The sequence below is a fragment of the Malania oleifera genome, chromosome 12 (genome assembly GCF_029873635.1).
Source record: "Malania oleifera isolate guangnan ecotype guangnan chromosome 12, ASM2987363v1, whole genome shotgun sequence".
NCBI classification, from domain to species: Eukaryota; Viridiplantae; Streptophyta; class Magnoliopsida; order Santalales; family Ximeniaceae; genus Malania; species Malania oleifera.
Window position 1 is genome coordinate 22077334 of NC_080428.1, and position 24893 is coordinate 22102226.

Consider the following 24893-nt stretch of genomic DNA (forward strand, 5'->3'; position numbering starts at 1 on the left):
CGCTTCGCCTTGTGTAAAGAAGTGGATTGTAGAGGTAGCTTCGCCTCGTGTGAAGAAGTGGAAGGTAGCTTTGCCTCGTGCGAAGAATCGAATTGTCGGAGGCAGCTCCACCTTGTTTAAGGAGCGGAATGGTGGAATCCTCATATGAGTTGTCTTGAGGCGAGGATGTAGGTAAGGTTTGCCAAACCTCATAAAAATATTGTGTTTGCACTCTCTCTCCCTCTTCTCTTTATTTTCAGCACTTCTATGTTGATGTTTGATATGTTGTGATTGTTATATTTATTTCAAATATTTGCATGCATTAACATTTGGGGGATTAGAGTTTGCATGTAAAAACTCTAGGTTTAAGTAATACTGGTTGTGTTTTAAAATTACGGCTAAATTCATCTAGAATTTTTAAATACCCAATTCACCCCCCCCCCTCTTGGGAATACATCATTCCTCACAATTGGTATCAGAGCCTCGTTGCAAAAAGCTTAAACATTTTTGTTAAAGATCGCAATAGCTCATGTTGGTGTATCCCCATTCTGTGAGGGCCAATCATTTACCAGGCCTCCATTATTTTGTGGTGTCAACTACACTGCTTGGAAACAAATGATGAGCATATTTATAAAATCAATGGACTGGAGGGCCTGGCAAATAATTGTTAATGGAATTTATATGCCAATGAATGAAAATGATATTAGTTTAATGCATGCAAATTCAAATGCCATGAATATTTTATATTGCACTTTATATTCTAATATTTTTCATGAAATTATGGCATGTAAATGTGCAAGAGATATTTGGGACAAGCTCAATAGGAGATATGGAGGAGCCAAAGAGATGGAAGCCACAACTCTAGTTGCTTAAGGCTCAAATGATCACGACGTGGTAAATCAAGGGCTAATTGCTCCAATAGATAAAAAGCTTGAAGAGGTATAAGCTTCCCCTTCAACATTAATTAATGATTCTTAAGTTGAAGCTGAACTTAATGCTGATACATCATAATGATTGGTTAAAATATGAAAATATTGGCTATAGCATGCTAATCTTTGAACTAAAAAGGAATAAGTTTCTCTCTGTTTGAATGCGATATTAGTCTCCTCATAATTCATATCATTCCTCTGATTTGTTTAAAGTAAATGTTTAAGGCTTAACTAAGTAAAATTTCTAAAAACTTTGTGTTTCTAAGATTAATTACACTAATCATTATTTATAACATCTCAGAAGCATGCTTGAAAAAAATGTACTTCCAAATGGACAAGGGTTCTTTACTTGGTAAATAATTTGGAATGCTTAATTCATGCCTAAATATGAATATATTAAGCTAAGCATATTTTGACCATTGCACAAGCTTGAGTTTTAGGAAATCAATCTTATACTATGTATCATTTATTCCTAAACTCAGCTTGGAGCCTTAAAAGCCTGATCAAAATTTAGTCCTCACTTAGATCATAAACACTAATTATCATAAATTCCAAATCTATTAAGTACTTATTTAAAGACATCCTTTCATAATCAATTTAGAGGGCATCTACTAATGGTTTCCACTTTCTCTTAGTCATATTAATGCAATCCCTTTGTGCTTAAAATATAAAAAATCTCTCTAATTTTGATTTATGCTAAAGCTATCTCCTCTATAGAAAATCTTTATCAAACCACGATCACATTCAATAAAGATTCATTTGCTCCTAAATGCTCTTCGCCTAAAAAGTTTGTGAAATTAGGACGTATTCCCAAGAGGGGGGTGAATTGGGTTATTTAAAAATTATTCGCGGAATTTTAATTACTTCAACCATTAACTATTCAACTTTTCAATATATATATATATATATATATATGTATATATGTAGATATGTAGATATGTAGCAATCAGAATTATGTTAATTACATGACTTTAGATATGAATATGGATATACAAACTGAATTTACAATAAGGGATAACACATTCAGTTGAACACTGGTTCATATTATAACTTTCAGTTTAATTCAAGAAGATTCACAATAATGTACTAAAGAATAAATTTAGTGATTGATTTATGCCTTAATGAAAATCAATACTAAGATCTAACTTTAGCACATGTACTTTCCTTCAAAATAGATTTTGTAAAATGCTTGTTTAGCTTTAGCACATATACTTCTTTCAAAAAATATGTTCATAAACAAGTTAATCCTCAGATTATTAATTTTCAAACTCAAAGTTGTAAACCCATTTGAATGGTGAAATCAATGAGTAGCTCATACAAGTGATATATATTTGACCTCAAACAAAATATGTTCAACAAGTTCACTATGTTTAACAAAATTCCTCTTTTCAAAAAATTTTCAAATATTTGGCTCAACCTCAAATATTCAACAAGATTTAGTATTGAGCACGAGATAACATTAAGCAAGTTCTTATAAAAATAAAATCATGTGTTGACCTTATAGGTCACGCCCGATTTTGATTATGACAAATACTCATTGCATCTAATGAGTGTTTGAGTTTTTGTGCAAGAACTAAGAGTGTTAAGATCAAGATGTGCACAAAGCAAGTAAAGTGATTACGCGCTTAAATTGCGTAATTAGGTGTTTCAATTCATGCATTAGGAATCTTATTTTATATTTAAATGCCTAATTACTCTCAATATTTTAAAATTATGTTCTATTTATAATATTTGAGTTTTATTAAGTAAATTATGAAATTTTGGTATTTTTTCTTGTAGGGCAACTATTGGAAGCCAAAAACCAACAACATTTTTTAATCTGTGTGTAACTCTCTTATGCAACTTCCGATTCAGATGATTCAGGATACCATAGAAAGATAAGAAAATGTTCTACAATTTTCTTGTTTTTCATTTTGCGAAATAATGGATGCATCAAGATCAAAATCAGACGTGAAGTTAGCATACGCCGTTTTATGGATTATTTCGACAATTCTTCGTAATCTTGGCATAACTTTCTCATATAAGCTCCAATCGAGACGATTCAAAATTCTAGGAAAATTTGAAAAAGAGCTCTACATCTTTTGTGTTTTAATATTTGAGATTTACGAGCTATAAGAGGGTTGAAAGTGGGCTTGAAAGAGGAGGGCAGTTCATGTACCTTTGAAAAAAAAAAGAAAATCAAAAAATCAAAAAATGAGATGTGACCCGGCGATGCAGCCAGGTCATCTCAGAAGGGTGAGGCACTGGGTTTTTAGAAAGGAAAGACAAAAAATGAAAAGACAAAAGAAAGGGAAGAAAAGCAAAGAAAGGAAAGCAAAAAGGAAAGGAAAGAGGAAAAGTCAAAAAAGAGGAGGGTTTCCTTGGGAGAGAGGGGTGCACAGGAAAGGAAGAGGGGGGCAGCATGCGCTGGGCTGGAGAGGAGGCTGCATCTTACAAGAAAAGAAAAAGAATTGATTTTTTTTTGTGAGACACACAAGGGAGGCCAAAACACAGAGAGTTTCTTGGAAAAATTATTTTTTTGGGAGCTTTCTTGTGGTTTTCTTTTGAGCGTGCTGGAAGATACACACACAGCCAGGAAAGGAGAGTTGGAAGCACACAAAAATACTATCTTTTCAGAATCGGAAGGCGGCGAACAACGGTGGTGTTCGAGGTGTTCGTGACGCGCGACGGCGGTGCGGCGAGTGTTGATCTTTTCCGTACGCTCCAAAGCGAAGAAAATATGGTGAAATCTGTTATGTTTGATTTAATTTTTGGAATGAACTAAATTTTTGAATTCTAGGAAAACGATGTAGCCAGTTTCGAACTATGCTAGCTCTTTGATGCTAATCTGAAGTAGTTTTCATTAATGTTTGTTTGAGTTATTCTGTGCCTAATGCTTTTAATTAACTGGCCATTAATTAAATGATTTTAGTCTTGTGATTTGCTACCGAAAGGGGGGATTATAGGATAGATCTTGGATAATTTAGCGTAGGTAAATATAGAGATCCAAAGACTTGTATGAACCTACGTAGCATTAAAAATTGAGGGTCTTACTGCATTCTTGCGTTATTAATTTGTATACACTTATGTTAAATAATAAACAAGAATAGGTTCTGATTGACTATTGAAATAGGCTTTTGGAAAAATTGGTGATTTGCTAACAAACAGAGAAAATGAAGTTGAATTAGCTAAATGAGTAAAGCATAGTGAGAAACTAGGTGAAATCGGTTTCCTAGAAGTTTTCACCATCATCAATTTGACACGCAGTATCCAGTTTTAAATTCTCCTGAATAGTTTATTTAAAGTAGCTTTGTTTAAATTTTACAGTCTAAAATTATTAATTTTTCTAAATAAAATCAAGGTTAGTAAAATTTTGGTACTTGGTAAAATTAAGACATCAATCCCTGAGGACGATACTCTACACATCATTATATTATAAAACTACGATACTGTGCACTTGCAGTTTGCACCGATCATAAAGCCTGAAGACTGATTGTCGATCTTAATTGTAATATAATTCATTTGTGAAAATCGGTCTGTAATAGTAACTATGGCTTTGGTTTGTAATAAGCTCACACACATCACATGTATGATAATACGTAAGCTCAAACAAACCGTGAATTAGAAAAGACCTTAGAATGACCTTAGGGTTTCGGTCGACCGACACCGGACTTTTTTGGTGTCTTCAAATTGGACCACAAGTGACCCTAGGATAGACACATTTGCACATATGTTTGTTAGGCACTTGAATAGGGTTTGTATGTTTGGAAATGGGACCAAAATGCACACTTGGTGCACTTTCGGTCGACCGAACCAGGCAATTCATTCTGCCCTGGTCGACCGAATCAGGTAGCTCAAATGGCCTAGTCGACCGAAACCTCCCTGGGTCAACATTTTGACCATCTGGTAGACCGAGCCAGTTTTATACTCCAACTACATCGTCAATGGAGGGTCCTCAAGAGAAATCCCAATGGTCTGGTCGATCGAACCAGCTAGTTCAAAATGGCCTGGTTGACTAAACCTCAAAAAATTGAGAAATCGCCCTCTCTTGGTCAACCGAGCCCTTAGTTCAAAAGTCCCCTGGTCGACCGAACCATATGAGACTTGGTCGATCGAACTTGTTCTAGTTGACTGGACCTCTCAGGTTGCCTTGATTTTTACCGTAGTTAAATATTTTTTAAACAGGGTTAAAATGCTTTAAACATCATTAAACTTCCCTACTAATACCCAATAGGTCCCCAACGGTCATATTTTCTCTTATGCCTATATATATGAGATCATTTGAGAAAAATAGCATGGATTAGCCACTTTGATTAAGGGAAAATTCTCTGAAAATCCGAAAGCCTATACTACTCATTTTTTAGCCTCATTCACTCATGCTTACATTCTATTAGTGCCTACATCATTTGTAAGTGGATTGAGTGTGTGTTTGGAAGGGTTTGCTCTCCTTGTTTTATTTGCTTGACACGACTTTGTTAGATCTTCTAAGCTTGCACCTTCATTGCAATATCTTGAGAAGATCGTATAGTATTTTGTTTGCAAAATCTTTTCAAAATCATTTTCAAATATCTATTGTGCTTTTATCTTGAAAAAAATTTGAAGAGATATTTGTTTGTGTTATAAAATCTTTGTTGCAACATTCATCAACTCACATATCCTTTGTTGAATACAAAGATTGAATATCTTTTGCAAACCGAACATATATATTACTGGAGCATCATATGATTGAGGAAACCTGCTCATTGAAATATACATACTATCTGGCTAGTATCTTTGTGTGAACTATTTTATTGAACATATCTTGTGATACAAAGATTGTGTGTTTGACACTCTCACGTACGCATTACACTGATAGAAAATACCTTTGAGAGTTGAATCATCTATACCACATTGAGCTTACATACTGAATCATATTGTGCTGTATGTTATTGCGAGGATTTGGGTATATATCTGTTTTACATGAAAGCACAATCACTGTACCATTTGATTGTATACACATTTGTTGTATTTCCAAGCACGGGCCTTAAGAGGGAGACTAGCCCTGGAATAGTCCCGAATTGGCTTAAACCCGGTTAGGAAAGTTAGGTGCGTCATCCTGTTAAGGCGTGTAGGTTGAGGTCAACCTCAATAATTGACCTGGTTAAGGTTGAGGTCAGCCGTGTGTTAATTTGGCCTGGTTGTAAACGGTGTCGCTCCACCCTTAAGTGAACTATTAGTGGAATCCTCTGGCTTGCGAGCTAGAGGCAGGGACGTAGGCACAGTGGCCGAACCACGATAACATATCGTGTGCCTTGTTTATATTTTTGTACTTTATATTTACCGCACATGTATGTTATCGTGTGAATGACGCATTTGATTTAATTTCCACATCATTTTTATATACGCATTTGGAATTGCATAGAAAGACCCTAGGTTTGTGTAATACTGATTGTAGGATTAGTTGAACCTAGGAAGAATGTTTAAAATTCCAATTCACCCCCTTCCCTTTTGGGAATACACCTTTTATAACATCATACACGCAGTTTATAACTTGCAGAAAATAAAAAAGGGTAGGGAAGAGGAAGCAAAAGACCATTGTTTGTATAAGGTTTGGTTGCAGCCTATGTCCTTGCCTCCATCAACATGCTGTGAGGATTTCCTTTACTAACTTCGTTACCAAGTGAAGTTACACCCTTTCTCCATCAAAGGTGGAGTTCGCCTTTCTAACAAGAATCCCCTCCCACTAGGCAATGATTCACTCCCTGAACCATAAAAAATACAACAAACAACAAGTACTCGCTCGCATAAGAAAAAGCTCCTTAAACAATCAAATTAGTACACATTAGATTCAAAAATAATACTTCAAAAAAACATATGAAAGTTGAAGCTTGAAATTTATCACCATAATTGATTGAAAGATGTGAATTTTCAAGATCAAATCAGTCTTTTCCAAGTGAAAGAATCAAGAACACAGTAGTAAACTTTCAGCAAAGATAATACAAAAGAGTTGTGCGTGCTGCTGCTTTTCAATTCGCGTTCATTACTCTAATGTGCAAGAAAAATACGTTTAAATAGAGCACTAGGGTTTCAAAAATTTTCCTTTGAACTTTTTCTTAATTTGTAAACCATTCATGCAACATTTGGAAATAAGATCAGTGTTGTTTAACATTTTAACACTCGCATCAGTCACTTGTCCCTGAATGGTCACTTGCCAGTGCTCCTTTCAAATTAGCATATTATAAAAGTCAAAATGAGGTCAGTCGACTGTGCCTGATAGGTCATTCACCTGTGCCTATTCTATTTGAATATTTTAGAATACAGAAGCACCACAGTCGCCTGATGATTTATCATCAGTCGCCTATCTTTTTAGCAAACTTGTTTATCAATTATTTTTTATTCCAAACTTAATTCATATATTTGAAAACTCATTTTGGACTTTGAGAAAAATACTTTTCATGAATAAAACCAGGTATTTAAGTCCAATGACATTTCCTAGGAGCTTCAATAAATCAATATTGAGTTTTGAAGTACTAACATGAGACTTTCATGTGATTTTCCTATCTTGGTATCTAAGTCTTCATTTTGTGAAACTTTCAATATGTCTTATGATCTTTATGCACTGCTTCAATGAGTTTCATGTCTCATATGACTTGAATTTCATGATTCTGATGTATCATAGCCTTAAGTGTGATTTTCCATTCTAATTCTTCAAGTATATCCACTTGAAACAATAAGATCACTAAGCCCTAAAACTTATACTCACAAAGACATGTTAAGTAACCTTGATTTGTTATATTCAACATGAGATTAAGCCTTTTTAAGCCAACAATCTCCCCCTTTTTTATGATGACAAAAAAGGAGCAAAAATGAGAAAGCCTTAAAAGGCTCCCCCTTACAATAAGCATACTCTTAGTAAGTCATTCATACATATCATAATGTAACACATGTTCGTAATATCATGCTTTCAACATTTATATCAGAGTAATTTCAAGCATCTAGAATTTACAATGTATATCATGCTTTTCAATAACGCATGTCAATAAAGCATTCAGAATTTTCAATATATCTAATGCTTTTCAATAACTCATCTATAGTAACTCCCTCTAAATATATGTTCCAATGATACATATCAGTCATATATTCATAAAAATTTCAGTATTTCTCAAATAATCATATCAATATATCTCATTCTGCACATAGTTCTTAAACATGTCAACATATCAATATATCTAATTTAATTCCATTTTGAACATGTTTCTCCAACATGTCAACATGTCAATATATCTCATTTAATCTCATTTTGCACATATTTCTCTCCCTTTTGACATCAACAAAAAGTGTAAATGCAATCCATTGTGCAATAACCAAAAAGATACTTATGCATCATGTAATATATATATATATATATATATATATATATATATATATATATATTCAAGTTAAGCACAAACAAGCACCAAAATATGTCATGTCCAAACAAAATAAAGTGTAAAGAGTTGAGAATAGCTCAAAGATTACAACCCAAGTTATTTTTTCAAAAGAGAAATAAACTAATCCTCATTGCATCCATCGGAGTCGGTGCCTTCTTCGACATCTTCATTTTCATCTCCAGAATTTGTTTCTATTGGAGCTTTGCCACGTGATGAAGAAGAACTTCCCATATACTATTCAATGCATCCAATACACTGATTCAGGGAATTATAACATGACTGAAGTGAGCTAAAATTCACTCGCACTTCACCATAGAAAGCATTTTGTTGCTGTTGATAAGCTATAAACCATGATGGAGCATCCTCAGCTGGTGGTGCATCATGCTGCTATTCAAAAGCTTGTTGAGGTTCTGGAACTTGTCTATGTGTATGTATTCCTTTTGGAAACCACCCTTGATCATGCTTTTCATACCCCATTTGCTTAATTGTAGTAAATGAAAACATATCATAGCAAGAACGAGCTATGAATACAATAGATGAAGTGGTAACATCTAAATGATCAAAGATTTTATTCAATGCTCCTCCATACGGAAGAATAACTCATCTAGCCTATTCTTTCATGATCATCCAGTTTAAAAAAAGACTAGAAAGATCAAGGTAGGAAATGTGATCATGTGATCCTACTCTAGGAAAAATATTGTATGTGATGAGTTTCTGTAGGATTTGTGTTTGAAGATTTAGTTCTTGATACAATAGAGGGTTACTAAAACAAACAGAAGCTTCTTTCATTATCAATGGTAGAAATTCCTCAAGTGTAAAACCTTGCTCCATTATCCAAGACATACCAATCATAGGACATTCAAATTCTCCATTTTGAATTCCAAATATACTAGCTAAAATCTGTAGAGTTAAAGCTATAACAATACCTATTACTTGAGCGGAAATTACATTTTCTCCTTTCACCAGATTTGCACTAAATATCTTAACTAGATTTGGATACATGCCTCTAGCTTGATAGGTGATGAATCTTTCTCATCCCAAGGCATTAAACATTGGTAAAATATTAGGAAATTCATCTCGAAAGAACTCAAGGTCCATAAATTTACCTAAAATGGGTTATATTGACTTTTTGAGTCTGATCCCTTATTTTGATAATGAAAAATTGTAAGTTACTAATGTGTATGCCTAAGTACTTGAATATGTTAATCATTTAGAATACACACATGAAAGTGAAATGGATGCTAGAAAGACCTTAAAGAGCACATACTCTTGGCATATTCCATGGGAAAATAAAGAGCAAAAGAAGAAGACATGTTGTGTTTCATTTTATTGCATTTTTATTTTATATTTTGCTTTGTAATAAGTGCATTGCATGCATGATGGGATGCATAAGCTCAAGAGGCCATAGTCTGACCATAGAGAAAATCAAAAGACCATGGATAGACTTCAGTTGTCCGATGTTGGTTTTTTTAGGCTTAATTAAAACCCTCAGTCAACCAAACCCTTAAACTAAAATTTTGTAAGCTTGATCATTGAGGTTTATAAATCACAGGGGCTAAATAGGACGTAAATGCTCATTTTTAAGTAGCTTCGGTCGACCGAACGATTTGCATTATAAATGCATCGGTCAACTGAACAAGGCTGAAGTCAATATATTGACCTAGCCTCGGTCAATCGACCACTAGATATTTTAAATGTCTTGGTCAACCGAATCGACCAAAAGTCAACATGTTGACTTCACTCGATTGACCATTCTATTTTGAACCTATTGTCCTCGGTCGACCGAACCATAAAGTGTCAGACACCCTAGCTGTCTGGTCGGCCAAATGTATATTTCTTTTTAGCCACGGTCGACCGAACCTAGATGGGTAGCCAACCGTCATTTGTCTTGGTTGACCGAACCCATGAAGGGGTTAAAAATTGCCTTGGGACAGTTGACCATTTTTGTAGTTCAAAATTGTCACGGTCGACCGAACTTAGCAATATGGTTGACTGAACCTTGAAAATGGTCAACTAAACCTCTTGGGTTGGAAAAATTTTTACCGAGGTTAAATTGGCTTAATTTTTTACAAAACATAATTAAACAATTTTCAAAATACCCTTGATATCCCCAACGGTCATATTTTGTGGGAATCCTATATATACTCAATCATTTGTCCTAATTAGCACAAGACTAGCATTTTGATTAGCAACATTTTCCTCTCAAAATTTTTGTTGCTAAATCTTTTGTACTCCAAATTTTTATAAAGCATATTGTTTAAATATCTTTCTCATATACTTTTGATTATATTTTTTAGAAAAAGCATAATTCCTCTCCTTCTTCACTTGCATATTGTTTGCACTTTGAAGCTAGGTTAAGCGTGCATTTTCGTGAGCAAATCTCATAGTACTCACAAGCTTAAACTCTCCCATACTTGCATTTGATTGTGTATTGATATTTTGAGAGTAAGCTAAAGTTTTCCCATTGTGTTTTCATTCATAAATATTGTTTGGGAAAACTCTACATCTACTTAAGAACTTGCATCCTTATTGCAAGTTTCATAAGCTTGCTTTGTGTTTTGATAAAAATATTTTTAACTAGCTTAAAGCCTAATATCCATTGTGCTTGATATTTGAAAAATAATATTATGATATTTGCTTAGGGTTGTAGATACTATTTGAATATTCATATTTCAAATATTTTATTCTGAAGTTAAAGGTCTCACTTTCACATATACATATTGACACACATATTGTTGAGAGTTAACACATTGGTTAATGAAATCTCACTTGATCTTAAGCTCACATCATCTGTGAGTGCATTGATTAGATTGGATGTATTGGTACATATCTGCTTAGTGCAAGAAGCATTTTTTTGTACAAAAAATTATTGATTATTTGTTGTATTCCCGATGGGTGGTCAGAGGAAGGAGACCAGCCTTGTGAATAGTTCTAGACTTGCTCAGACCTAGTTAGGACAGCACCGGGTTGGTTCAGAACTGGTTAGGAGAACTGGGTGTACCATCGTGGTAAAGTGTTGTAAACAGTGTCGCTCAACCCATAAGTGAGCAACTTAGTAAAATTTTCTTACTTTTGAGCTTGAGGTGGGGAGGTAGGCAATATTGGTCGAACCCCAATAACATTTATTGTGCCTGATTTTAATTTCTGCAAATTATTTTCTACACTTGAATGTTTATGTTTTGATTATTGTGAATGATTGAGAAATACTCGAATTGCTTTAATTGTTTAAATATTTGCTCAATTAATTACCAGTGTGATTGGGATTGCATAGACAGACCCTAAGTTGCGTAATGCTGTTGTCATCTGGTTTACCCTAGGCATAAATTTTAAATACCCAATTCACCCCCTCTTGGGAATTCACCAATTCCAACAGGTTTGGTGGATCAAAGATGTTTCCGATGGATTTTCTTTACTTTAAGAGCCACTGACCATTTTTCAATGTCATTTGCATCCTCTTTTCCACAAGAAGAACCCTTGCTAGACACATTCTTGGTTCTTGGCATTTTTCTGAAGAACTAACCGGCGAAATCCTTGAGAATGGGATGGAAATGAAAGATTGAAGGAAATCTTGAAGTTTGATCAGTTTATTCTTCGTGAAATCTGACGTCAAGACTAACAACAGAGAGTTTGGGAGAGTGGAGGTATGTGGTCAGTCGGTTGGAATGTGAAAAATTAGGGTTTTTACGTAAAGTAAGTATATATACCACTGCGAGTTAGTCGACTGTGCTCAAAGGGTCAGTTGCCTGACATGTGTGTTCCTTCGAATTTTACAAATCAGTAGTGTGTTATTCGACTATGCTTCACTGAGTCAGTCTCTTGCCCTTCAAGCAAGTGACATATATATACATATACATATATATACATATACATATACATATATATATATATATTCTTTTAGCTCGCCCACTCATCCACTTTAGTTTCTTCTTCTTAATTCACCTCTCTATAATGCAATAGATCCAATTCTCGTCATATTGGGATAAATTTATCCTCTAAAAGAGGTTTTGTGAGAATGTCAACCCATTGTTCATCCGTATTTACGAATTCAAGAATTATTTATCCTTTTTGCACATGATCTCTCAGGAAATGATGATGAATATTGATATGCTTAGTCATAGAGAGAGAGATAGGTTTTTTTTCTAGATATTTATGGTACTCATGTTATCGCATTTAATTGGTACCATCAAATATTCCAAATTGAACTCCTGAAGTTGTTGTTTCATGTATAGAGTTTGTGCACAACAACTACTTGCTACAATGTATTCAGCCTCAGCAGTAGATAATGCTATAGAATTCAGTTTCTTAGAGAACCAAGACACCAAAGAACGTCCTAAAAAGTGGCAAGTACCACTTGTACTTTTTCTGTCTATCTTACACCCAGCATAATCTGAATTCAAATAGCTAATCATTTCAAAAGTTGTGTATTTAGGATACAAAAAACCAAACTCAATAGTACCTACCAAATATCTCAATGTCCTCTTTACAGCTATTTGGTGAGATTCTTTAGGATCTTCCTGAAAATGAGCACACATGAAGACACTAAACATGATGTCAGGTCTACTAGCCATCCAATAGAGCAGACTTCCTGTCATGCCTCGGTAGTATTTCACATCTACCAAATTTCCTTTCTTATCTCTATTAAGACTCATAAAAGTTTTCATTGAGGATCCCAATGGCTTTCCACCTTCTAAGTCAAATTTCTTAAGCAAGTCTCTAATATATTTGGATTGGTTTATGAATGTTCCATTCTTACCTTGCTTAATCTGAAGACCAAGGAAGTATGTTAACTCACCCATCATGCTCATTTCAAACTCGTACTGCGTGCATTTGGCGAATTCTTTGCATAAATCCTCATTTGTATCACCAAAGATAATGTCATTGACGTAAATTTGTATGATAAGCATATCATTATATTTAGAATTAATGAATAAGGTGCTATCCATTTTGCCTCTAGAAAAATATTTTTCTAAGAGGAAGCCACTTAGTCGTTTGTACCAAGCTCTAGGAGCTTGTTTCAATCCATATAAGCCTCATGTTAGTCTAAATACATAATCTGGGAAATGAAAGTCTTCAAACCTTGGGGGTTTTGCAGCATAAACTTCTTCAATTATGAATCCATTTAGAAATGCACTCTTTACATCCATTTGATAAAGTTTGAAATTTTTGTGGGATGCATAGGCTAGCAACATTCTTATTGCTTCCATTCTAGCTACTAGAGCAAAATTCTCATCATAATTTATTCCTTCTTCCAGATTATAACCTTGAACTACCAGCCTAGCTTTGTCACGAACTACAATTCCGTTCTCATCCTTTTTATTCCTGAATACCCATTTAGTGCCAATTATAGAGCAATTTTTAGGTTTAGGGACTAGCTCCCAAACCTTATTCCTTTTAAATTGATTCAACTCTTCCTGCATGGCAGTTATCCATAATTCATCATTAATTGCCTCGTTTATGTTCTTTGGTTCCTTTTGAGATAGAAACACACAATAATTGCAAAGGTTCTTCAATGATGATTTGGTGGAAACTCCTCATGAAGGTTCACCAGTAATTTGATCTTTGGGGTGATTCCTTACGTACTTCCACTCTTTAAGAAATTCAGCATGACGTTGAGAGTTGTTGTTTAAAGGTTTACTTATTTCATAACTCTCATCTTTTACTTCTTGAATTGCTACATCTTCTAACTCTTTCTTAATTGAACTTCATCAACTTTAGTGGGTTTAGAAGAAAATGGATTAGCCTCATAAAATGTAACATGAATGGATTTTACAATTGAAAGAGATCTTTTATTATAGACTCTAAAGACTTTGTTATTTTCAGCATATCCTAGGAAGGCACCTTCATCTGATTTAGTATCAAATTTTCCTAGGTCATCATTGTCATTCAGAATAAAGCACTTGCATCTAAACACATGGAAGTAAGATATAATTGGTTTTCTTCCTTTCCAGAGTTCATATGGATTCTTTTCTAAGTTGGTTCTAAGTGAGACTTTATTCATTACATAACATGCGGTATTTACCACTTCAGCTCAAAAATATTTAGGCAGGTTATGTTCGTTTAGCATGGTCTTGGCCATCTCTTGAAGTGACCTATTTTTCCTCTCAACAACTCCATTTTGTTGAGGCGTATGGGAAGCTAAGAAGTTGTGTGATATTTCATGTTCACTACAATAATCTTCAACATCTCTATTTTAAATTCTCTCCCTCAATTAGTCCTTGTATTTTGAATATTATATCCCTTTTCATTTTGAAGCTTCTTGCATAGATTGATTAACATCTTACAAGTTTAATCTTTGGAGGATAAGAAAAGCAACTAGGTAAACTTAGAGTAGTCATTAACTATGATGAATGCATATTGCTTTCCTCCTAAGATTTGAGATCTAGTGGGACCAAAAAGATCTAGACGAATAAACTTTAGTGGTCTACCAGTAGCGACACGCTTTTTTCTTTTTAAAGCTCGTCTTGGTTTACTTCCTAAGTTGACAGGCATCACACACTTTGTCCTTAACAAACTTAGTACTAGGCAAGCCTCTTACTAAATTTTTTGTTGCTAATTTTGACAATAGATCCATACTTGCATATCCTAATCTCCTATGCCACAGCCAACTATTCTCATTTACAGCTATGAACATTGAACTTCTTGTTGACCTTATTGGTCACGCCCGGTTTTGATTATGACAAATATTCATTGTATCTAATGAGTGTTTGAGTTTTCGTGCAGGAACTAAGAATGTTAAGATAAAGATATGCACAAAGAAAGTAAAGCCCGAAGACCAAAGATTATTCCATATTGTAATATATTTAATTGGTCTGTAATAGTAAGTAGGTATTTGGTTTGTAATAAGCTCACACACATCACGTGTATGATTTACTATGTAAGCTCAAACAAACCATGAATGAGAAAGGATGTTTGAAAGACCTTAGGGTTTTACCTTAGAAAGACCTTAGGGTTTTCCCTTCGGTCGACCAACACCAGACTTTTTCTATGTCTTCAAATTGGACCTCAAGGGACCATAGGACACACATTTTTTCACATATACTTGTTAGGCACTTGAATAAGGTTTGTATGATTGGAAACGGGACCAAAATGCACACTTGGTGCACTTTTGGTCGACCGAACCAGGCAGTTCATTTTTCCTTGGTCGACCGAAACCAAGTCTGGGTCAATAGTTGACCAAGGCCCTGGTCGATCTAGCCAGGTAGTTCAAAAGCCCCTGGTCGACCGAAACCCCCTGGGGTCAAAAGTTTGACCATCTGGTCGACCGACCCTTTTTGTACTCCAACTACCTAGTTGACGGGAGGGTCGTCAGGAGAATTCCCAGTGGTCTGGTCGACCAAACCAGGTAGTTCAAAATGTCCTGATCGACCGAACCTCAGAATTTTGGGAAATCGCCCTCTCCTGGTCGACCTAGCCTTTAGTTCAAAAGTCCCCTGATCGACTGAACCATATGAGACTTGGTCGACCGAAACCTGTTCTGGTCGACCCGACCTCTCGGGTTGCCCTGATTTTTTTTATCGCAGTTAATATTTTTAAATAGGGTTAAAATGCTTTAAATATCATTAAACTTTCCTAATAATACCTAATAGGTCCCTAATGGTCATATTTTCTCCCATGTCTATATATATGAGTTCATTTGAGAAAATTAGGGGTGATTAGCCACTTTGATTAGGGAAGAATTCTCTGAAAAATAAAAACCCTATACTACTCATTTTTGGGCCTTATTCACTCAAGCTTACCTTCTATTATCATCTACATCATTTGTAAGTGGATTGAGTGTGTGTTTGGTAAGGTTTGCTCTCTTTGTTTTATTTGCTTGACATAATTTTATTTGGGAGTAAAACCTAAGGATTCTTAGGGGACTTTGTTGATAAGTCTATCCTAAGAAGACTTCGTTAGATCTTCCTAGCTTGCACCTTCATTGCAATATCCTCGGAAGATCATATAGTTTTTTTGTTTCCAAAATCTTTTCAAAATCATCTTCAAATATCTAGTGTGCTTTATATTGATAAATACATTTCAAGAGATATTTGTTTGCATGATAATGGCCTTTGTAGCAATATTCATTCACTCATATATTATTTGCTGAATACAAAGATTACACATCTTTTGCAAACCAAGCATATACCTCATTTAATACTTACATGCTTAAGTTATCTTGCTGATTGCAATACTGGAGACTTGACATCTTTGTGTGAACTTATTTGTTGAATATCTTTTGATAAAAAGATTGCTTGTTTGCCACTCTCACGTACTCATTACACATATAGAAAATACCTTTGAGAGTTGAACCATTTAGACCACATTGAGCTTACATATTGAATCATATTGTGGTGTATGTTATTGCGTGCGTTTGCGTGCTTTACACGAAAGCACAACTACTGTACCATCTGATTATATACACATTTTTTGTATATCCAGGCACGGGCCTAAAAAGGGAGACTAGCCCTGGAATAGTCTCGGATTGGCTTAGACCCGGTTAGGAAAGCTAGGTGCGTCATCCTGTTAAGGCGTGTAGGTTGAGGTCAACCCCACTAATTGACCTGGTTAAGGTTGAGGTTAGCCCTGTGTTAATTTGACCTGGTTGTAAACAGTGCCGCTCCACCCTTAAGTGAGCTACTAGTGGAATCCTCTAGCTTGCGAGTTAGAGGCGGGGACGTAGGCACAGTTGGCCGAACCCTGATATCATATCGTGTGTTCATTTACATTTCCAAATTTTATATTTACCGCACGTACATGTTATTGTGTGAATGATGCGTTTAATTTAAATTTCCACATCACTGTTATCTACGCATTCGGAAATTGCACAGAGAAGTCCCTAGGTTGTGTATATACTATTGTTGGATAGATTAACCTAAGGGAAAAAGTTTTAAATTCCAATTCACCCCCCTCTTGGGAATACATCAATTCTAACAATTGGTATCAAAGTCTTTTTGCACGGACTTAAATGTTTTTGTAAAAAAATCGCATTGGCTCACGTTGGTGTGTCCCCGTTCGGTGAGGGATAGTCACTTTCCAGTCCTCCAATATTTTGTGGTGTCGACTACACCATGTGGAAAGTTAGAATGACCATATTTTTGAAATCTATGGACTGGAGGGTCTGGCTTGTGACTGCCAAAGGAAGATGTGCACAAATAAATGAGACTGGTTTTAATATGATTGGTTCTAATGCCATGGACATGTTATATCTTGCATTAGATTCTAATATCTTTATCGAGTTTGTGGCATATCAGGCTGCACAGGAAATCTGGGATGAACTACAAAAGAAATATGGAAAATCCTAGGAAATGGAGATGGTGACTCCTCCAGATGCTCCGAGCTTGAATGATTAGGAGGAGGTAAATCATGAGCTAGAAATTCACAAAGACGTATATGATTCTCACTCTAGCCCATTTGATGGTTTATGTGATGAATGCTGTGTTGGGTCATATACTAAATCATCTTTTGATAATGCTGTAAATAGTTCATGCGATGTTCACTATGAAAAATCTTGTGATGAATCATATGTTTGCTCCTGTGACGTATCAAATGCTGGACCATCTGTTGAATATGATAATTTTGATAATGATGTACGTGATGACTCATACATTGAATGTTATAGTATATTATGGAATGAATCATTCGTTGTACTTCATGATAGTCCTATTGAGCATGCATGCAATGATTCGTATGAAAATTGTTGTGATAACTCTTTTGGTGAATCATGTGCTGATTTGAATAGTAAAAGCATGCTATCACATGAAGAACTAGGAAAGACTTTATTGAAAATGCACAAGTTTCTAGTTAGAATCTCTAAGCATGAAATACGTTTAAAGAATGAGAACAAAATACTAGTAAAACAATTAAAGGGGCTGAAAAATTTTCATGCTGTTCTTGAAAAGAAAAGGATTGAAAAGATATTGGAAATTGCATGCTTGGATGGAGAAATAAATGATTATTCTAGACTTATACTCAAAGCTAAAAATGATAAGAATAATCATAATAAACCCTTTAGACCTAAAAGGAAATCTTGTTTCAAAAATGGTTCATATTATAAATCCTATAATCATGCCTCTTTGTGCAATCATAAAGTCAGAAAGCATACTCTATCACGCACATACATGACTTGCTTACACTACAAAATAAAGGGGCACACTAAACATAATTGTTCATCTGGAGATGCCCGTGGCTTGGATAAGAGAATGATATGGCTTATCATGAAAGCAAACCCTATAGGAATTAAGGAAAAATGAATTCAAATAGAAACTGTACCCCGGTTACCTTTTCTTAGTTCCTAGGCTTAGGTTTAAGAGGTTGTGATGACGATAGGGTTGGAAAGTGGTTGTTGCTTATAATGATAATCTTAGTGTACGCACTCACCTATCCTCTTCATAGGAAGTCCTCACCAAAACCACGATCATACTCGGTGAGTTGTCACTCGTTTCTTGGTTCGTATCCTTGCTCCTCTATATCATCATTTCCATAGGATACTCTTCAATCACCACAGAACACAGGTTAAGAAAAGCCTCATACTCCATTGTGCCCGGTACCCAAAATAGGTCGATAAGTCATTTCTCAGTACGCACTTCATTTGAGAAATATTTCTTCACCAAGAAACCCTAGGAATCATGCCTTTGCTGTAATATATCAAATCTAGACCTAAGGGAGACTTTTGGATCAAAATCAGGCAAACTCAGGGAAAATTCACTATGCTCGGTCGACCGAGCACTGCAGTTGTAAAATGCCCCAGTCGACTAGAACCTTGTTGACTTTGACCAGTACGGTTGACCGAATCCCAGTGGACATACTCTCTTGGTCGACCAATAGTTTCGGTTTTCCCCTGGTCGACCAAAACTTGGCACTGTACACCGTCTCGATCGACCGACCCTCCCAGTTCATTTTCGCCTCGATCAACTAAACTGTGTCGGTGCATGGGAAATCTCAAGCGTCGGTCGACTGTATCGAATTCTGGTCGACTGAGCTATGATATATATATATATATATATGATTTCTTCATTTTCAGCTCATTTGCGCGAGAAATCTTGAGAGATCCTTTCCCCATTTCCTAGTAAACCCAGTTCCTAAGCCTTATTTCTGCACTACGATGGCTCACATCGAAGCCCACGATCTTGCACATGTGGAGGATGAGTATTTTATCTCAGAGAAGTGCAAAGTTTGATATATACGGGAGTTTCGTCCCAAGGAGGCTATACTAGGTAAGATACTCGACTTAGTTTTTATGAGCCAGTATTTTCAGAATATTTTGGATATGTTCGAGTATCAGGGGTGGAGATCTTTTATCTCCTACCAGCCTGGGGGACATTACCCGACCTTCATTAGAATGTTCTATGCCAACCTAGGCAATGATAAGAACGGGTACTTCTCCCGTGTCCTGAGGATAGATGTGCCTTTTGACGCACAATATATCTCTGACGTCCTCGACATTGGCCGTGGTGACTTTGAATGCCCTGATGTGGGTAACTCCTGGATCTTTGAGCAGGATTTTACCATAGCCACATTCCCCAACCTGACTATGTCTAACCTTGGCACTGCTAGCCAGAATCACCCGCCATATTATAGACAGTTCTCTCTTGAGGCTAAGATAGTGCACCATCTGATCACCTACAATGTCCTGCCTAAGGCGGGATCTAGAGTGCACGTATCATTTTTAGACTACTTCATTATGTGGTGCCTCTTTCCTCGGAAGAAGTTGGATCTGCCTAGTTTGATTATCCTTTGGAAGATGGCCAAGACAATTGGCCATAGAGTGATCATGCCATACGGGGGCATCCTGAACAAGTTGTTCAGGAACATCGGAGTCAAGAGGACGAATGTGGCTTCACTAAAGAGGAGACGACCAGCAGACACCTTCTCTAGTGTGACCCTTAGACTGATAGGGTACGAGCTCGTAGGGAACATTTGGGTGCCCTCTAGAGTAGCAGCAGCACGGGTTGAGGCCCCACAGGTGGCATTACAGCCTCCAGAGCCATCGAACATGGATCTCATGGCTGCTATCTCCGGCTTGTCTGACATGTTCATACAGTTTCGAGGATCGATCCAGTCAAACTTGCAGGAGTTGGCATCATCTTCCACTGCACTTTGGGAGGAGTTCCATCAGCAGTCCATCTCCATTGACAGTCGTTTTACAGATTTGGAGCAATCCATGACAGCTGGCTTCAGTGAGCTGAGTGACCGCATTCAGGAGATGCAGGATGAGAGGGATAGGATGACCATGGATTTTGATTTCGATGCCGCCAACGGTCATGATGGAGAAGAGGATGGAGGAGATGATGGAGGGGGAGATCTAGACTCCATAGTTATTTGCAAATCAGATAGTGTATCCTTGATTCTTTTTGTTTTATCTTATATCATCAGGTCTGTATTAAATAAAAATAGCTCTTTCCTTTTATTCTGTACTCTCATGATACTATGCTACACTACCCTATTTGATTATGATATATATCTGCAGTATCTTAATTCGCATGTGCTTTTGGTTAAATGATTATCTTATTGAGATGCATGAATTGTGTAGAACGCCTACTGCATGGCGAATGCAGTTGTCAAGAATTGTCTGCTGGTAGATGATAGGTTCTCGCATGCCTTACTCCTATGATACTGTCTATTTGAGAACGTTTTTGTGCAGGTAAAATTTGGGAGATGTCTTGTTTACAGCCAGCATGCTGCCGAATTTTCTGTAGACATTTGCCCAAATAATTGAAACATTACTTGTGTGTGCCAAATGTATATATACATGTAAAGTAATTGTTTCATATTTTGCATACATTTAGGGGAAGCATCTAAAAATAAATGTCTATTTTGTCTTGCTCACAAAATATGCTTGGAGTAGATTAAATCAAGTGTGGCTTGTGCTTATATGGAATGCTTTAATCATAAATTTGAAATATGCTCTTGTTGCTACAGCTACTTGATTTGCCATATGATCTTGCATGTGAATCTTAAATTCTTTTTGGGATCATTATGGTTATGAATTTTCTGGTTATAATTTAGTATGTGCATAATTGACAACCTCGAAAAATGTTGCTTGATTGTCTTAAAATTAAGGTTCTCTTTTTCTTTATGCAACTCCCCCAGCACCTTTTGCAAATATCAAAGGGGAATATATATATTTATTATATACATATGTATATCTATATCCATATACTTATATATATATATATATATATATCTATTTATGAAAGCAAGAATTGAACTCATATGGAATATGTTGTATGTCTTACTAGTGTGCTTACATGCCTTCATGACTTGTGCTTTCTCTGTATTAAAATATTATGTCATGAAATCTCTTAAGGGTGTTGCATTACATAACTGGTTCATTGATAATATGTGAAAATGCATGTAAACTAGTTAAACTATATTTGTGCTCAAACCTTATTTTTGGTATCATATGCCGTGTGTCTTTAACTCAAATCTTCCAAGGGTCTTATGATATGTTTCAACGTCAAATGGTTTGTGTATATTTCTAGTCTAATCATGTTTGTTATGTCATTTGAACCTCGTAATAACCAGTTATATTGATTGTGTGCACACTTTATACCTCTATCGCATACTTATATGGTTCATCTTCTATGTTGCACAACTTGTCCAATTCATGTTCATATTGATATTTTATTTGCTGTAATTGGACCATACTGAACTGTTTGAGTAGTTGTGGATAAATTGATAGAAAATTTAAACTCAAACAGGTTATGTTTATACAGGATTTAATTTTGGAAAGTCCAATTTACAAACAGCACTCTGCCGAAATTTTTCTAAATCTTTCTAGAATTTCTCTTGTATAACTATACTAATTACCCATGGCCTAGGATGTTATTTCAAATGGCCCTTTTTGCTGTTACCATAAGAGGGAGATGGCTTAATGGTTTTATTTCAATACATTAGATGCATATTGTGAGAGGGAGCCTTCTTAGGCTTAATCCTATATTCTTGCTTGCCGTATTTGTCATCATCAAAAAGGGGGAGATTGTTGACCTTATTGGTTACGCCCGGTTTTGATTATGACAAATACTCATTGTATCTAATGAGTGTTTGAATTTTTGTGCAGGAACTAAGAATGTTAAGATAAAGATGTGCACAAAGCAAGTAAAGCCCAAGGACCAAAGATTATTCCATATTGTAATATATTTAATTGGTCTATAATAGTAAGTAGGTATTTGGTTTGTAATAAGCTCACACACATCACGTGTATGATTTACTATGTAAGCTCAAACAAACCATGAATGAGAAAGGACCTTAGAAAGACCTTAGGGTTTTACCTTAGAAAGACCTTAGGGTTTTCCCTTCGGTCGACCGACATCGGACATTTTCGGTGTCTTCAAATTGGACCTCAAGGGACCATAGGACACACATTTTTTCACATATACTTGTTAGGCACTTGAATAGGGTTTGTATGATTCGAAACGGGACCAAAATGCACACTTGGTGCACTTTTGGTCGACCGAACCAGGCAATTCATTTTTCCTTGGTTGACCGAAGCCAAGCCTGGGTCAACAGTTGACCAAGGCCCTGGTCGACCGAGCTAGGTAGTTCAAAAGGCCCTGGTCGACCGAAACCCCCTGGGGTCAAAAGTTTGACCATTTGGTCAACCGACCCTTTTTGTACTCCAACTACCTGGTCGACCAGAGGGTCCTCGGGAGAATTCCCAGTGGTCTGGTCAACCGAACTAGGTAGTTCAAAATGTCCTGGTCAACCGAACCTCGGAATTTTGGGAAATCGCCCTCTCCTGGTCGACCGAGCCTTTAGTTCAAAAGTCCCCTAGTCGACTGAACCATATAAGACTTGGTCGACCGAAACCTGTTCTGGTCGACCAAACCTCTTGGGTTGCCCTGATTTTTTTTACCGCAGTTAATATTTTTAAACAGGGTTAAAATGCTTTAAACATCATTAAACTTTCCTAATAATACCCAATAGGTCCCCAATGGTCATATTTTCTCCCATGTCTATATATATGAGTTCATTTGAGAAAATTAGGGGTGATTAGCCACTTTAATTAGGGAAGAATTCTTTGAAAAATAAAAACCCTATACTACTCATTTTTGGGTCTCATTCACTCAAGCTTACCTTCTATTATCATCTACATAATTTGTAAGTGGATCGAGTGTGTGTTTGGTAAGGTTTGCTCTCTTTGTTTTATTTGCTTGACATAATTTTATTTGAGAGCAAAACCTAAGGATTATTAAGAGACTTTATTGATAAGTCTATACTAAGAAGACTTTGTTAGATCTTCCTAACTTGCACCTTCATTGCAATAACCTGAGACAATCGTATAGTTTTTTTGTTTCCAAAATCTTTTCAAAATCATCTTCAAATATCTAGTGTGCTTTATATTGATAAATACATCCGAAGAGATATTTGTTTGCGTGATAATGGTCTTTGTAGCAATATTCATTCACTCATATATTATTTGCTGAATACAAAGATTACACATCTTTTGCAAACCAAGCATATACATCATTTAATACTTACATGCTTGAGTTATCTTGCTGATTGAAATACTGGAGACTTGACATCTTTGTGTGAACTTATTTTTTGAATATCTTGTGATACAAAAATTTCTTGTTTGCCACTCTCACGTACTCATTACACATATAGAAAATACCTTTGAGAGTTGAACCATTTAGACCACAATAAGCTTACATATTGAATCATATTGTGGTGTATGTTATTGCGCGCATTTGGGTACATATCTACTTTACACGAAAACACAACTACTGTACCATTTGATTATATACACATTTGTTGTATATCCAGGCATGGGCCTGAAGAGGGAGGCTAGCCCTGGAATAGTCCCGGATCGGCTTAGACCCGGTTAGGAAAGCTAGGTGCATCGTCCTGTTAAGGCGTGTAGGTTGAGGTCAGCCCCGCTAATTGACCTGGTTAAGGTTGAGGTCAGCCCTGTGTTAATTTAACCTGGTTGTAAACAGTGCCACTCCACCCTTAAGTGAGCCACTAGTGGAATCCTCTAGCTTGCGAGTTAAAGGCGGGGACGTAGGCACAGTTGGCCGAACCCCGATATCATATCGTGTGTTCATTTACATTTTTGCATTTTATATTTACCGCACATATATGTTATTGTGTGAATGATGCATTTAATTTAAATTTCTACATCACTATTATCTACGCATTCGGAAATTGCACAGAGAAGTCCCTAGGTTGCGTATATACTGTTGTTGGATAGATTAACCTTAGGGAAAAAGTTTTAAATTCCAATTCCCCCCCCCCTCTCTTAAGAATACATCAATTCTAACACTTCTTAAGATATCAGGTTCTTAAAATTTATGAAACAAACATTATCAACCTGATTTGCAATAAACAAGATTTTATGATTCTTGCTATTTTCAATTGTGCATTTGTCTTGCTTACAGTTTACTTGAATGTCTTTGTCACTTAGTTGACTAATGCTAAGCAGATTATGTTTTAACCCTTCAACAACACATCATCAATCTCCATGGAAGGTTTCTTACCGACTTTGCAAATGCCGATAATTTTTCCTTTAGCATTGTCTCCAAAGGTGACATATCCACCACCATCCTTCAATGTTAATGAGGTGAACTTGGACTTATATCCGGTTATATGCTTTGAGCACCCACTGTCCAAGTACCAT